Here is a 13,099-nt window from a genome sequence, read left to right as displayed (position 1 = left end):
GTGGCGGCTTCCTCGGAAGCCTCTAAACTCCGCTTGGCCTCTCCACCCCGATATGCCGGAGATCCTAAGACCTGCAGAGGATTCTTGAATTAGTGCTCCCTCCACTTTAAGCTGCTTCCGCACCTGTTTGCCTCCGACCAAGCCAAGGTGGCGTTTGTGATGTACCATCTAGAGGGTGAGGCACTGGCCTGGATGAACCCTTTGTGGGAGAGGAAGGACCCTGTAACTATTAACATCCAGGAATTCCTGCAGGCGTTTAGAACCACCTTTGACGAACCCGGACGTGCCGCCGCGTCCGCCTCATCACTCCTCAGGCTACGTCAGGGGACCTTGACGGTGGGCCAATGCCATCCGCTTTCGCACCTTGGCCTCAGAATTGGGGGGGAACAATGAGGCCCTCACCGCCGCCTTCTGGGAAGGACTCTCCAGTCGTATTAAGGACGAGCTGGCAGGCCGCGATGTTCCTTCCACCCTGGATGCCCTGATTGCACTAGCCACCCGCGTTGACCTCCACTTTCAGGAACGATCCGAAGAGGTGTACCGCGAGAGACGTCCGATACGGCATTCCTCTCCTCTGCAGAAGCCCGTCGTACCTCAGTCGGCATCGTCTGGCGTCTCTGTCCACGAACCCATGCAGATTGATCATTTGCGGCAGTCCGAACAACGCCAAGCAGAACGACTCGCCAAGGGTCTCTGCTTCTACTGCGGAGAGGGCACACACCTGCTACGTTCCTGTCCAGAGAGGCCGGGAAACTCCAAAGCCTAGGGTTGGTAGGAGAGGCCACCCTAGGTGCTGGGACTCTCTCAGACCCGGTTACGTGGACTGTTCAAGTGACAACGGGAGAGACGCGGTTCACGGCAGAAGCGTACCTCGATTCCGGGGCAGCAGGCAATTTCATCCAGCAGGCCACGGTGGACAAGTACCAGGTGCCGGTTACTCCACTCGACAAACCCCTCGTGATTGCCTCTGTAGATGGGAGACCCCTCTCTGACACCATCTCGTGGATCACCAAGCCAGTAGAACTACGTATCGGTGCCCTGCACACCGAGAACATCACTCTCTACGTCCTCCCGCATATGTCTCATCAAATTCTGCTGGGACTCCCCTGGTTACGGACACACGAACCGTCAGTCAGCTGGCGTACTGGTGAAATTACCTGATGGGGCTCCTCTTGCCACGAGAACTGCCTGAAGTCCATACAGCCCATCCGACGACCTCCGGTTCCGGAGTCCCTACCAGGACTGCCTTCGGCCTATTGGTCCTTCGCGGACGTCTTTGATAAAAAGGAGTCAGAGGTACTGCCGCCACATCGTCCTTACGACTGTGCCATCGACCTACTCCCGGGAACCACACCACCTCGAGGACGGATATATCCTTTGTCCCCTGCTGAAACAAGAGCCATGTCTGCCTACATCATTGAGAACCTGGCAAGGGGATTCATCCGGAGATTCTCCTCTCCTGCTGGAGCAGGCTTCTTCTTCGTTAAGAAGAAAGAGGGCGACCTGCGCCCATGCATTGACTACCGGGGATTGAACCAAATCACCGTAAAGAATAAATACCCCCTGCCGCTCATCCCCGAATTGTTTGATCGGCTTAGAGGAGCTCGTGTGTTTACCAAGTTGGATCTTCGGGGTGCCTACAACCTGGTCCGCATCCGCTCTGGGGACGAATGGAAGACCGCATTTAACACTCGCGATGGGCACTATGAGTATTGTGTGATGCCCTTCGGCCTGTATAATGCACCGGCAGTCTTTCAAGAATTAGTGAACGACGTGTTCCGGGACCTTCTCTACGTCTGTGTGGTGGTATATCTGGATGACATCCTGGTCTTCTCTCCGGATCTCCAGACCCACAGAGAGAACATGCAGCTGGTACTACAAAGACTGAGAGAGAATCGTCTGTACGCCAAGTACGAGAAGTGTGTCTTCGAGCAGTCTTCTCTTCCCTTCCTGGGTTACGTAATCTCCGATACCGGCCTGCAGATGGACCCAGAGAAGGTCTCTTCCATCCTCAACTGGCCCCCTCCTTCCGGACTGAAGGCAATTCAACGGTTTCTTGGATTTGCGAACTATTACCGTCAGTTCATCCCTCACTTCTCTGCCCTGACTGCGCCTCTCTCTGCCTTGACCAAGAAGGGGACGAATCCAAAGGACTGGTCACCTGCGGCCGACGCCGCGTTTGGCTCCCTGAAACGGGCATTTGCTTCCTCTCCTGTGCTCCACCGTCCTGAGTTAAACTGACGGTTCACCTTGGAGGTGGATGCCTCCTCCTCTGGAGCCGGAGCAGTGCTCATGCAGAAGTCCTCCTCCGGGAAGATGGTTACTTGCGGTTTCTTCTCCAAGAGCTTCTCAGCGCCTGAACGCAACTACACCATTGGTGACCGAGAGCTATTAGCAGTCAAACTGGCCCTGGAAGAATGGCGCTACCTTCTGGAGGGAGCAGTGTACCCCGTGATCATTTACACGGACCACAAAAACCTGGAATACCTGAGGTCTGCTCAGCAACTGAACCCACGACAAGCCAGGTGGTCCTTGTTCTTTGCCAGGTTCGATTTTCAGCTCCATTTTCGGCCCGCGGATAAGAATGTGCGAGCAGATGCCTTGTCCAGGTCATTCGTGCCCATGGAACAGGAGGAGGAGACATCCCAGCCCATCATCTGCCCAAGTAAAATCATTCCGGTGGCTCCTGTCACTCTGGCCCAGATACCGCCCGGGAAGACCTATGTCTCTGAAACTGACAGACAAAAAGTGTTGCACTGGGGCCATGCCTCGAAAATAGCCGGCCATGCTGGTCAGAAGAGAACATGGAGTACAATTATACGTCACTACTGGTGGCCATCCCTTCGCACGGACGTCGCGTCTTTTGTCTCAGCCTGCTCCTCTTTTGCCCGGAACAAGACGCCCAAGCACCTGCCATATGGTCGCCTTCTGCCGCTGCCAATTCCCTCCGTTCCGTGGCAACACATTGCAATGGACTTTATTACAGACTTGCCCTTGTCCGCCGGACACACAGTCATATGGGTCGTGGTGGACCGGTTCTCCAAAATGGCTCATTTCGTCCCTATGGCTGGACTCCTCTCTGCCCAGGAACTCGCTGACGCCTACATACAGCACATCTTCCGCTTGCATGGCTTTCCATCACACATTGTGTCCGACAGAGGAACTCAGTTTACCTCCCACTTCTGGAGGGCTCTCTGCAAACATCTGGGAGTGGCTCTGGACTTTTCTTCAGCCTACCATCCTCAGTCGAATGGCCAAGTGGAACGAGTCAATCAGATCCTGACCTCCTTCTTGCATCACTACGTTAACACCCATCACGACGACTGGTCCACGCTCCTTCCTTGGGCTGAATTCTCCCATAACCATCACATCAGTGAGTCCTCCTCCAGCTCTCCCTTCCATGTCGTTTACGGACTTCAGCCCTCCGTCCCCTTACCTGTATCTTCTTCCTCGGATGTCCCTGCTGCTGATACCATAGTCCGTGATTTTTCAACAATTTGGGACTCTGTCAAGACGTCCCTTGGACGTGCTTCCCTGCGGATGAAGAGACACGCGGACAAGAGGCGTCTGGATCCTCTGTGTTTCTCTCCAGGAGATCTGGTCTGGCTTGCTTCCAAATATGTCCGATTGAAGCTACCATCGTACAAGCTGGGTCCTCGATACATCGGGCCGTTTAAAGTCATTGGCAAGATCAATGAGGTCTCCTACAAGCTGCAGCTCCCGGCCACAATGAGGATACCCAACTCCTTCCATGTCTCCCTGCTCAAGCCGGTTGTCCTTGGTCCCTTCTCCGCTGCTGCCAGTTCTGCTCCTCCTCCTCTTGCTGACGATGACATCTATGCGGTAAGGGATATCGTGGCCATGAAAACCGTGCGGGGCCGACAGTTCTTCCTGGTGGACTGGGCTGGGTATGGTCCTGAGGATAGGTCCTGGGAACCCCGGGAGAATGTGGGTACTCCCCTGATACGTGCCTTCCTGTCCCGGTTGCGGGGAGGGAGGTGTGGGGGAGGGGGTACTGTCACGCTCCCCAGCTCCCGTGCCATGCTCCCCGGCTCCCCCACCACGCTCCCCGGCTCCCCTGCCACACTTCCCCGCTCCCATGTCACGCTTCCCCGCTCCCATGTCACGCTCCACCGCTCCCATGCCATGCTTCCCGGTCCCCTGCTCCACAGCCTCCATGCTCCCTCACCTGCGTCCTCCAGGCAACCCGGTCCCCGCTCCCGGCGCCCGTCGGCAACGCTGAGCCAGCCCGGCACTCCTGCCTCCTGTGCACCACTTCCTGCTCTGGCTTCTGGCACCCGGGCCTCGCGCATGCGCATTAGGGCGCGCGCGCGGTCATTGACCCTCTTTTAAAGGGCCAGCGTCCTCCAACAGGATATTGAAGAATCAGGTACAGGGTATATAGGGGGTTCCTTTCCAAGTGGGCGGGGCCTGTTCTTCGTGTTTGCTAAGCTAGGAGTCAGGTCTCCCTGTGCCTTGTCCCGTACTCACCTATCTCTCTTGTAGAGCCGCTCCTGTCTCGCCAACCGGTCCTGACGATTCCAAAAACCCGAACGGTGACTGTCCGCCATCTCGTCAGTCTCTACCATCTCCGATCCCTGGATCCGTGTGGTGACCCACCTCCTCGCTCCGTTGGTTCCGGATTCTGCCTGACATCATCTCGGCCTCCGAACCTGAGCTCCGTCACCCGGACTACCTTCAGAGACTCCGTGGTCCCAGGGACTTCTTCACTCCACTCCTCTGAACGGACTGTCCTGCTACCCGTAGTGCTCCGGCTACCGGGCACCTTGCCCTCGGTGAGGTGTTCAGCCCAGTGGATCCACCTCCTGGGCCTACCCGTCCTCCTGGTCCTAACAGATGAGGTCGTACACCAGGATTGGGCCATGATGTGGACATATTTACCAGGATGGGGCCATATTTACCAGGATGGGGATTCCGGATTCCAGGCTCAAACTCTGCATCGGGGCCCATCAGATTGAAGTTACGCCACTGGTCTAGTCACATAAAATAACGTGATTCCTTTCATTCACATTTCTGTATATAAGACAATACTCATCTTATCCAACACTCTTATCTTTATCCAGTACTCAACATGTTTCGTCCTAGAATTGGGCTCATCAGGAGTGGAATTGGATGATGCAGAAAAACAATTGTGTATCCTATCTGTGAGCTCTTATATACAGCATGTCAGAATACTATATATAAGAGTCCAGGCTGCGCTGTATAATGTAAAAAACACTTTTATAATACTCACCTAAGGGAGTGGTCCAGTCCGATGCGTGTTGCTGCTCTCTGGTCTTGCGCCTCCTCTCTCTCGCCCCCGGCGCCTCCTCTCTGCTGTGATCTCTGTCCTCCTTCTTCCCAGCCCAGTGTGGAAAATGCACCTACGTCATCCACACAAGCCGACATTGCGGGTCTGCGCAGTCAACCTTTGATCTGCCCTGCTGAGGGCAGATCAAAGTACTGTAATTGGCATGCACGAGATCAGGTTAAAGACCACCCATGCATGCACAATATAATACTATGATCTGCCCTGAGCACAGCAGATCAAAGTGCACCTGTGGAGGACCTCAATGCCGGCCAGTGTGCATGACGTAGGACTCATCATGTACACGTGCCTCAGAAGAAGGAGGACGGCGATCGCTGCAGAGAGGAGATGCTGGTGTGGCGCCCTGGCCTAGCCAGGTCGTCACAGGTAACACACAAACACCCCCACCCCCACTAGACAGTAACATTAGCCAAACATAAAATCCTTGTTGCCTCCCTCCAGGGTCTGATGTCCACACCAGGTGGGGGCGGAACCAAGCGGTTGGCCCCACCCACCGAGGAGTTCACAGGCCTGGAGGCGGGAAAAGTGACAGATCAGTCTGAGAGGTCAAAGAGTGAGGAGTAAACACTTGGGTGTCTGGGTTTGTGGCCCAGGCACCAACAGCAAGGTTGGCAGATGGTGGTGGTCGTCTGCAGGAGAGGTGAATCGACGCGGAACCGTAGGACCGGGGTCGGGCGTTGGCCCGCCGGTACCGACCGGGGAGCGAAGTGAAGCCAGCACACACAGGCAGGGCCATCGGACCCCGACCAGGCTTGGAGCCGCCGACAATAGTCAAATCCGAGTGTGACGGGAACCCCAGGGGTTTCCTAACAGCCAAAGACCCGATTGAAGGCAACCGCCCACACCGTGAGTGTATACAGATACCGCCTAAGGCTAGAGACCCAAGGGCCAGCGCCTGCGGGCAAACGGGCTCCTCCGGTATCCATACACCGAGGAGCGGACTACCGTTGGGAATCCATCGCAGTCAAACAAGTACACAAAGGTGCAGGGAAATACAGCCGCCATCACCTGTCCGGGGAGAGACACTGCAGCCGGCTGCGGGACCCGTCCATCCAGCCGTTTGGTTTACCGAGGACTTTGTGCATCTCTTACTGAGTGAGTACACCCGTGCCATCCGGCACCGCGCCGCGCTGTCCCTGCAACCCTGCACCTCACCAACCCTGCCTCCCCGTCACTCCACCGGGCCCCGGGACCACCGACCCCTACCCACGGAGGGGGGAAAACAACATCCCAGCTGCTCCCCACCATCGCTCCCGGGATCCCCGTCACCAGCAGCGGTGGTGCCTATCTTCACCACAACCCGTGGGTGGCGTCACGGACTAAATCCCTCAAACCAACCACCCCTTTCACTCACGGGCGAGGAGCGCCGCTCGAGTCCCCGGATCCGGCCCACCGCTCGAGCCACCGAGCAGCAGCAGCCGCAGCAGCGCCGGACCCGAGTGTTAGCGAGCGCGCGGCAGCGGCGTCCTCCCCGCCCGCGACAACTTGGCGTCACGAACAGGATTGAACCATCTACTTACCAGCAGAAGTGCGTTTTGTGATCTCCGCCGGCGGTGTCCGGCCGAAAATTTGAAGCACCGCCATCTTGGCGCGAAAATCTCCCGCTCGAGCGTCTTCTCTGAGCAGGGAATGTGCGAAAACGAAGCCCCGCCCCCAACAAGCGGAAGTGCTGAAGTGAACCAAGGGGGGACGGGAAAAAGATGTCTGCGCCTGACGGAGAGAAGATGTCCATGTCTGGCGGAGGAGATCTGGCCGCAGAAGCGACAGTGCTTAGCGGCCGTATGTAATTAGCGCCGCAGAAGTGCAGGGACGCCAGGACTCACGAACACGTTCCTGGACCCAGCAGCAAGACGTGCCAGGAGCTCCAGGCCACGGTCCACTCCATGATGGCAGAGTGGACGTCGGAGAAGAAGGGCCTGGCTGCAACCGTGTGGGCATGCGAAGTGGAGGTGGTTTCCGAGGAGCCGGTAAGCGACCAACGCCCCTATGTCCCTGAGGGAACGGCCGCTGCGTCTGAGGGGCCCGGCCTTCTGCCATCCACTACGCCACCTCCCTTACTGCCCATGCCCGCGGCCACCGCCCTGACCGACCCGTTACCACTGTCACCGATAGCGGAGCCCGTAGCATCTGTGAGAGAGGGCCCAGACCTGCGGCCCCCGGGCCTTACCTTTACCATCGCCCTGGCACCCGTCCCGGCTTCCATCCTGGCTGCGACAGAGATGACGACGGCTCCGGCAGTCCGCCCGGCCGCAACAGAGGCGATCCTTGACCCGACGCCAGCACCGCAAGCCACGCTGACCGCTTCCAGACACCCGACCTCGGATGAGGCACCGCGGGGATGTAGCTGCCAAGCAGCAGAGCAGGCCACGTCACAGAGGGGCCCCTCACTACTGGAGGTGCCGGTCGTAGCCGGCATGGAGGGACTCCGGCTGGGCCTGTCCCCCACACCGGCTGACTAGGAGTGGCGGCCATGGCAGCTGTGCCCTAAGACTGCTGCTTGAGAAATAGGATGCTGCAGCGGTCCACCGTTGCACACAGTTGTCCCCTGTTGGGACCCTCAGCAGAAAGAATGACAGTAATTAACCGAAGATCATCTGATTAGCTACAGTGATTATCCCAGCCGTTGCCGGCAAGTTGTCCCCGGAGGGACCCTGTGTGTTTTTACCACCCACATGAGGAACTACTCATGGACATGGCCGAGAACTGGCAGGCCACCCACGAACTGGTGGGCTTGTAAATAGTTTTGTGGGATGGAAACCGTTGCTGCCTCCGGAGAGACAGATTGGAGGAAGGGCCGCAAGCAAAGCAGGCTGGGGCCCGGCCACCACCAGGACCGGTGGCCATCCTCCGGGGGTCAGGGGTCCCCCTGGACGTGGGGTCCCCTGAAGTGACAGTCGGGTGCGAGTAACCGGACCCGTTCCCGCTCGGGCAGCCTGAACCTGGACTGGGGTCAAGGGATGCTGCCCACTTCATAGGGGCAGCATCAGGGCTAGGTTGCTTGGGTGGGAGAGCAGAAGACATCCGTCCGTCCGTCATTATTAAAAGTGTTCTTGTTTATATGTGCAACGTTCAAGTGACCTAACAAAAATGCTTATGTTTGAATTGTTTATATGTTATTTATGTTTTTACAGTTTTGAAAAATAAAACCGGTGATGGACGGGCAGCCCGCGGACTGTCTGCATTTCACCAAGGGGGAATGTGGCGCCCTGGCCTAGCCAGGTCATCACAGGTAACACACAAACACCCCCACTAGACAGTAACATTAGCCAAACATAAAATCTTTGTTGCTTCCCTCCAGGGTCTGATGTCCACACCAGGTGGGGGCGGAGCCAAGCGGTTGGCCCCACCCACCGAGGAGTTCACAGGCCTGGAGGCGGGAAAAGTGACAGATCAGTCTGATAGGTCAAAGAGTGAGGAGTAAACACTTGGGTGTCTGTGTTTGTGGCCCATGCACCAACAGCAAGGTTGGGAGACGGTGGTGGCCGTCTGCAGGAGAGGTGAATCGACGCGGAAGTGTAGGACCGCGGTCGGGCGTTGGCCCGCCAGTACCGACCGGGGAGCGAAGTGAAGCCAGCACACACAGGCAGGGCCATCAGACCCCGACCAGGCTTGGAGCCGCCGACAATCGTCAAATCCGAGTGTGACGGGAACCCCAGGGGTTTCCTAACAGCCAAAGACCCAATTGAAGGCAACCGTCCACACCGTGAGGGTATACAGATACCGCCTAAGGCTAGAGACCCAAGGGCCAGCGCCTGTGGGCAAACGGGCTCCTCCGGTATCCATACACCGGGGAGCGGACTACCGTTGGGAATCCATCGCAGTCAAACAAGTACACAAAGGTGCAGGGAAAGACAGCCGCCATCACCTGTCCGGGGAGAGACACTGCAGCCGGCTGCGGGACCCGTCCATCCAGCCGTTTGGTTTACCGAGGACTTTGTGCATCTCTTACTGAGTGAGTACACCCGTGCCATCCGGCACCGCGCCGCGCTGTCCCTGCAACCCTGCACCTCACCAACCCTGCCTCCCTGTCACTCCACCGGGCCCCGGGACCACCGACCCCTACCCACGGAGGGGGAAAAACAACATCCCAGCTGCTCCCCACCATCGCTCCCGGGATCCCCGTCACCAGCAGCGGTGGTGCCTATCTTCACCACAACCCGTGGGTGGCGTCACAGGCTAAATCCCTCAAACCAACCACCCCTTTCACTCGCGGGCGAGGAGCGCCGCTCGAGTCCCCGGATCTGGCCCACCGCTTGAGCCACCAAGCAGCAGCAGCGCCGGACCCGAGCATTAGCAAGCGTGCGGCAGCGGCGTCCTCCCCGCCCTCGACACTGGACCACAAAGAGGAGGCGCTGGACTGAAGAACAGTGACACCCATCGGACCGGACCGCCCCCCTAGATGAGTATTATAAAAGGATTATTTACGTTATACAGCGCGGCCTGGACACTTATATACCGTATTCTAGAATGCTGTATATAGGAGCTCAGTAGTGGTGGCCACAGCTTATAGTTGTCAAATCTAGTGACAGGTTCCCTTTAAGCCCTCTATTTTCTCCTCACCTACGATCTAATTCTCGTATGCGAGAGAATCAGGGCATAGTGGATGACTCGGCTCAAAGTCGCAGCAGAGTCTGAGCCAAGCATCATTTGCATAATGCATCCGATTCTCTTGCGTGAGAGAATTATCGGCAATGTGAGCCAAACCTTATAGTTATACTGCATCCATTACATGTTTATATTTAAATTCATTGCAAGAAAAATCATTACCTTGGAAAAAGAAGAATTTATTTCACCATATTGGAACAAACATTTCTCTAAGGGGTCATGCACAGGGAGTGTTTTTTATTATCTGCTGTATGAAATTGTTATTTATGAAATTTCTGTAGTATTTTTGTGAATTATGTATGAATTTATATGGAATGAATGCATCTCTGTCCAATTTGTCATTCCCTTGAAGCCATGGAGAGGTTTATGTTCTAGTTTTTATACAGCAGAGCATTCTGTCTGAATGGTTTGGGACTGAAGTCTTTTAAATATAAACAAAAGTTCATCCTCATTAATCGAGCCCAGGTAGCTCCCGATACACACAGTTTCTTGAAAAACACTTCAGTATACAGAGGAAACTGTTTTTTACCTTTTCTTGATTTAGCCCATAGCAACAAAATAAATTAGAGATTTGGTACCCAAATGTGTTAAACTTTTTTTTATGAAAGCTTGACGGAAGGATCTATATTTACAAGGATGATGTTGTCAAGACACAAATATCTATTTACTACCCAACCTTGTGAGAGCACTGACAAAAGTAAAAACTGGAGCCGAATAATAAACACAATATATTAAAGGGACATTCCTATCTTGTAATATTATTAGTGTACAGAGGTTCAAGGAATGCAACGGCGCAATAGAGGCGACTCAGTGGTGGCTCGCAACAGGTTAGTTTAATTTTACGGCAACAAAGAGATGGGAAAAGAATGGATAGATGGAAAGTGGTAGAGAAAATCAAAGTGAAAAAAAATCAAATTACATTTGGCAAGTTTCACAATTCCAATTGACTGATCAGCTGCATACAATTGTGATGCCCTGCCCGGGCCAGGTAGTCACAGATAGGGCCCCGCACTACACCAGTCCCCTAACAAGGTGACAGCAGCCAAACATTTAAACCCTAGTCACCCCCCCTCAATGCTTGATGGACACACCAAGGGGCGGAGTCAGGCAGTTGGACACACCCACCGAGGAGTTCGGATGGCCTGAGGTGGGAAAAGACAGCAGGTCAGTTTGAGAGTTCAGTGGAGGAGGTCAGGCCTGTGTGACAGGCCTGTAGCAGACTGACAGGTGCCAGGGTAGGAGCCCGAGTACCTTTGGCTAGGAGGCAGATGGAGGCCTCTGTCTGCAGGAGCCGGGAAGACGGCTAGGTGGAACCGTGGTGGACCGGGACAGGGTAGTGGCCCGCCGGTACCGGCCCTGGGGAACCGACTCAGAAACCGGAGCACAAAGGGGGGTACTCAGACCCTGAAACTAGGGCCAGAAGCTACTGGGGGCTAGCTAATTAACTGATTGCGGCCAGGACTATAGGTCCTGTCCCACCCAAAGTCCCGACTGAAGCCAACAGCACAACGAGGGGGATAGAAAGCCACCGCCACGGCAGAGAGATCCCACGGGCCAGCGTCTGCGGGCAAAGGGCTCCTCAGGCAACCACAAGCCGGGGAGCGGACTCCTGAAGTTGCAAGCGCAGGTAGTCCATCATCACAAAACAGGTGCAGGAGAAAGGCAGAGACCACTAACCGGGTGGGGGACCAGACTGCACCCGCCTGCGGGCACCGACTACCATCACCTTGGTTTACCAGAGACTCGTGTGTTTACTAATAGTGAGTACATCAGTGCCCTCCGGCCCCCCATCTCCCTGCACCGCCCAACTCCCCCAACGGGTCCCGGGGCCACCATCCTTACCCACAGAGGGGTTAACAACTTGCTGCGCAACATCTCCCCTGGGTGCCTCGTAAGTGCAGCGATGGTGTCCACCTTCACCACATCCCGTGGGTGGCGTCACAAACTTAAACACAGCTCCGGCCATATACCTACGTCCCCGCACCGCCAACCCCTTTTTGATCGGAGTGACCGCAGGACCTCCGGGTCCGGAGACCCTCGAGCCACCCACTGAAGGTCCGGACCCGAGCGGCTCGGCTGCCGAGCACGGGGCGGCACACAATCACTGTAGATTTTGATAAATTCCATTAACAATAATCTAATTCGGCAAATCAGTGTCGCCTGCTTGTAGTCATGGTATACAATCAGGCAGGAAAACCTAAGCTCTATGTAAGTCTATTCATATGAAGGGTATACTACCATGTTTTTCCAAAAATAAGACCTCCCCCAAAAATAAGGCCTAGTAGGGATTTTCAACATTTTCGGAGCAAGGCTTACATATAAGCGCTACCCTGAAAATAAGTGTGCCGCCCCCGCAACAGCCGACGGGCTGCTCGGATCCGCAGTGGCTCGAGGGGTCTCCGGACCCGAGGCGGGTCGCGCGGCCGCTTGAAATTATAAAGGGGGGAATATTTACAAGGGGAGCGAAAAATAGAGTTCGTGACGCCACCCACGGGTCGTGGTAACGTGGGATACCACTGCTGCCGCGTTTGGGGAAGCGCCCAGGAGCAATGGAATGGCAGCTTGAGATGTTAACCCCTCCGTGGGCAGGGGGAAGGTATCCCGGGGCTCGATGGTGTCTGCATGGGGACTTGTCGGGAGGAAAGGGGCACAACGTACTCACACAGTCCAGAAATTCTGACACCGACAACGGGTAAACCAAAGTCCTGAATGCGCTGCAGCATTTGTTGGAGCACGCTGGGTCCGTGCCCTTTTGGCGTTGCTGGTTGGTCTGAAGCCTTGTCCCTTGGCACTGTGTTTACTCTTTGTGGATCCCTTTTGCCTGAAACTACTCGGGTCCCGCTCACCTGCGTGGCTAGCAGGGTGAGCTTGCTCTCAGGGTTCACGCTTGGGATTTTGTGGATGGTTTTGGGAAGTTCTATCCCCTTCGTTGCGCTAGTACCCCGATTTTGGAGCAGGTGGAGAATGGCTCGTGAAGACTCCGTCCTCGTCGCGTAAATTACTGGGCTGCGTAAAGCTACTTCCCAGTCTAGGGTCCGCGTACCCCGTCGTGCCCTGGCCCCTGCCCGGTTGTAGCACAAGGCCGCCGGTCTGCCCTCTGTGGCAGTACCGTGCCCCCTGTCACTACCCCCTGCGACCAGGGTTCCAGCTCCTGCCAGGCCAACG

The sequence above is a fragment of the Anomaloglossus baeobatrachus genome, chromosome 7 (genome assembly GCF_048569485.1).
Source record: "Anomaloglossus baeobatrachus isolate aAnoBae1 chromosome 7, aAnoBae1.hap1, whole genome shotgun sequence".
NCBI lineage: Eukaryota > Metazoa > Chordata > Amphibia > Anura > Aromobatidae > Anomaloglossus > Anomaloglossus baeobatrachus.
The sequence above is the reverse complement of the archived record's forward strand: the minus strand, read 5'-3'. Positions refer to the sequence as shown.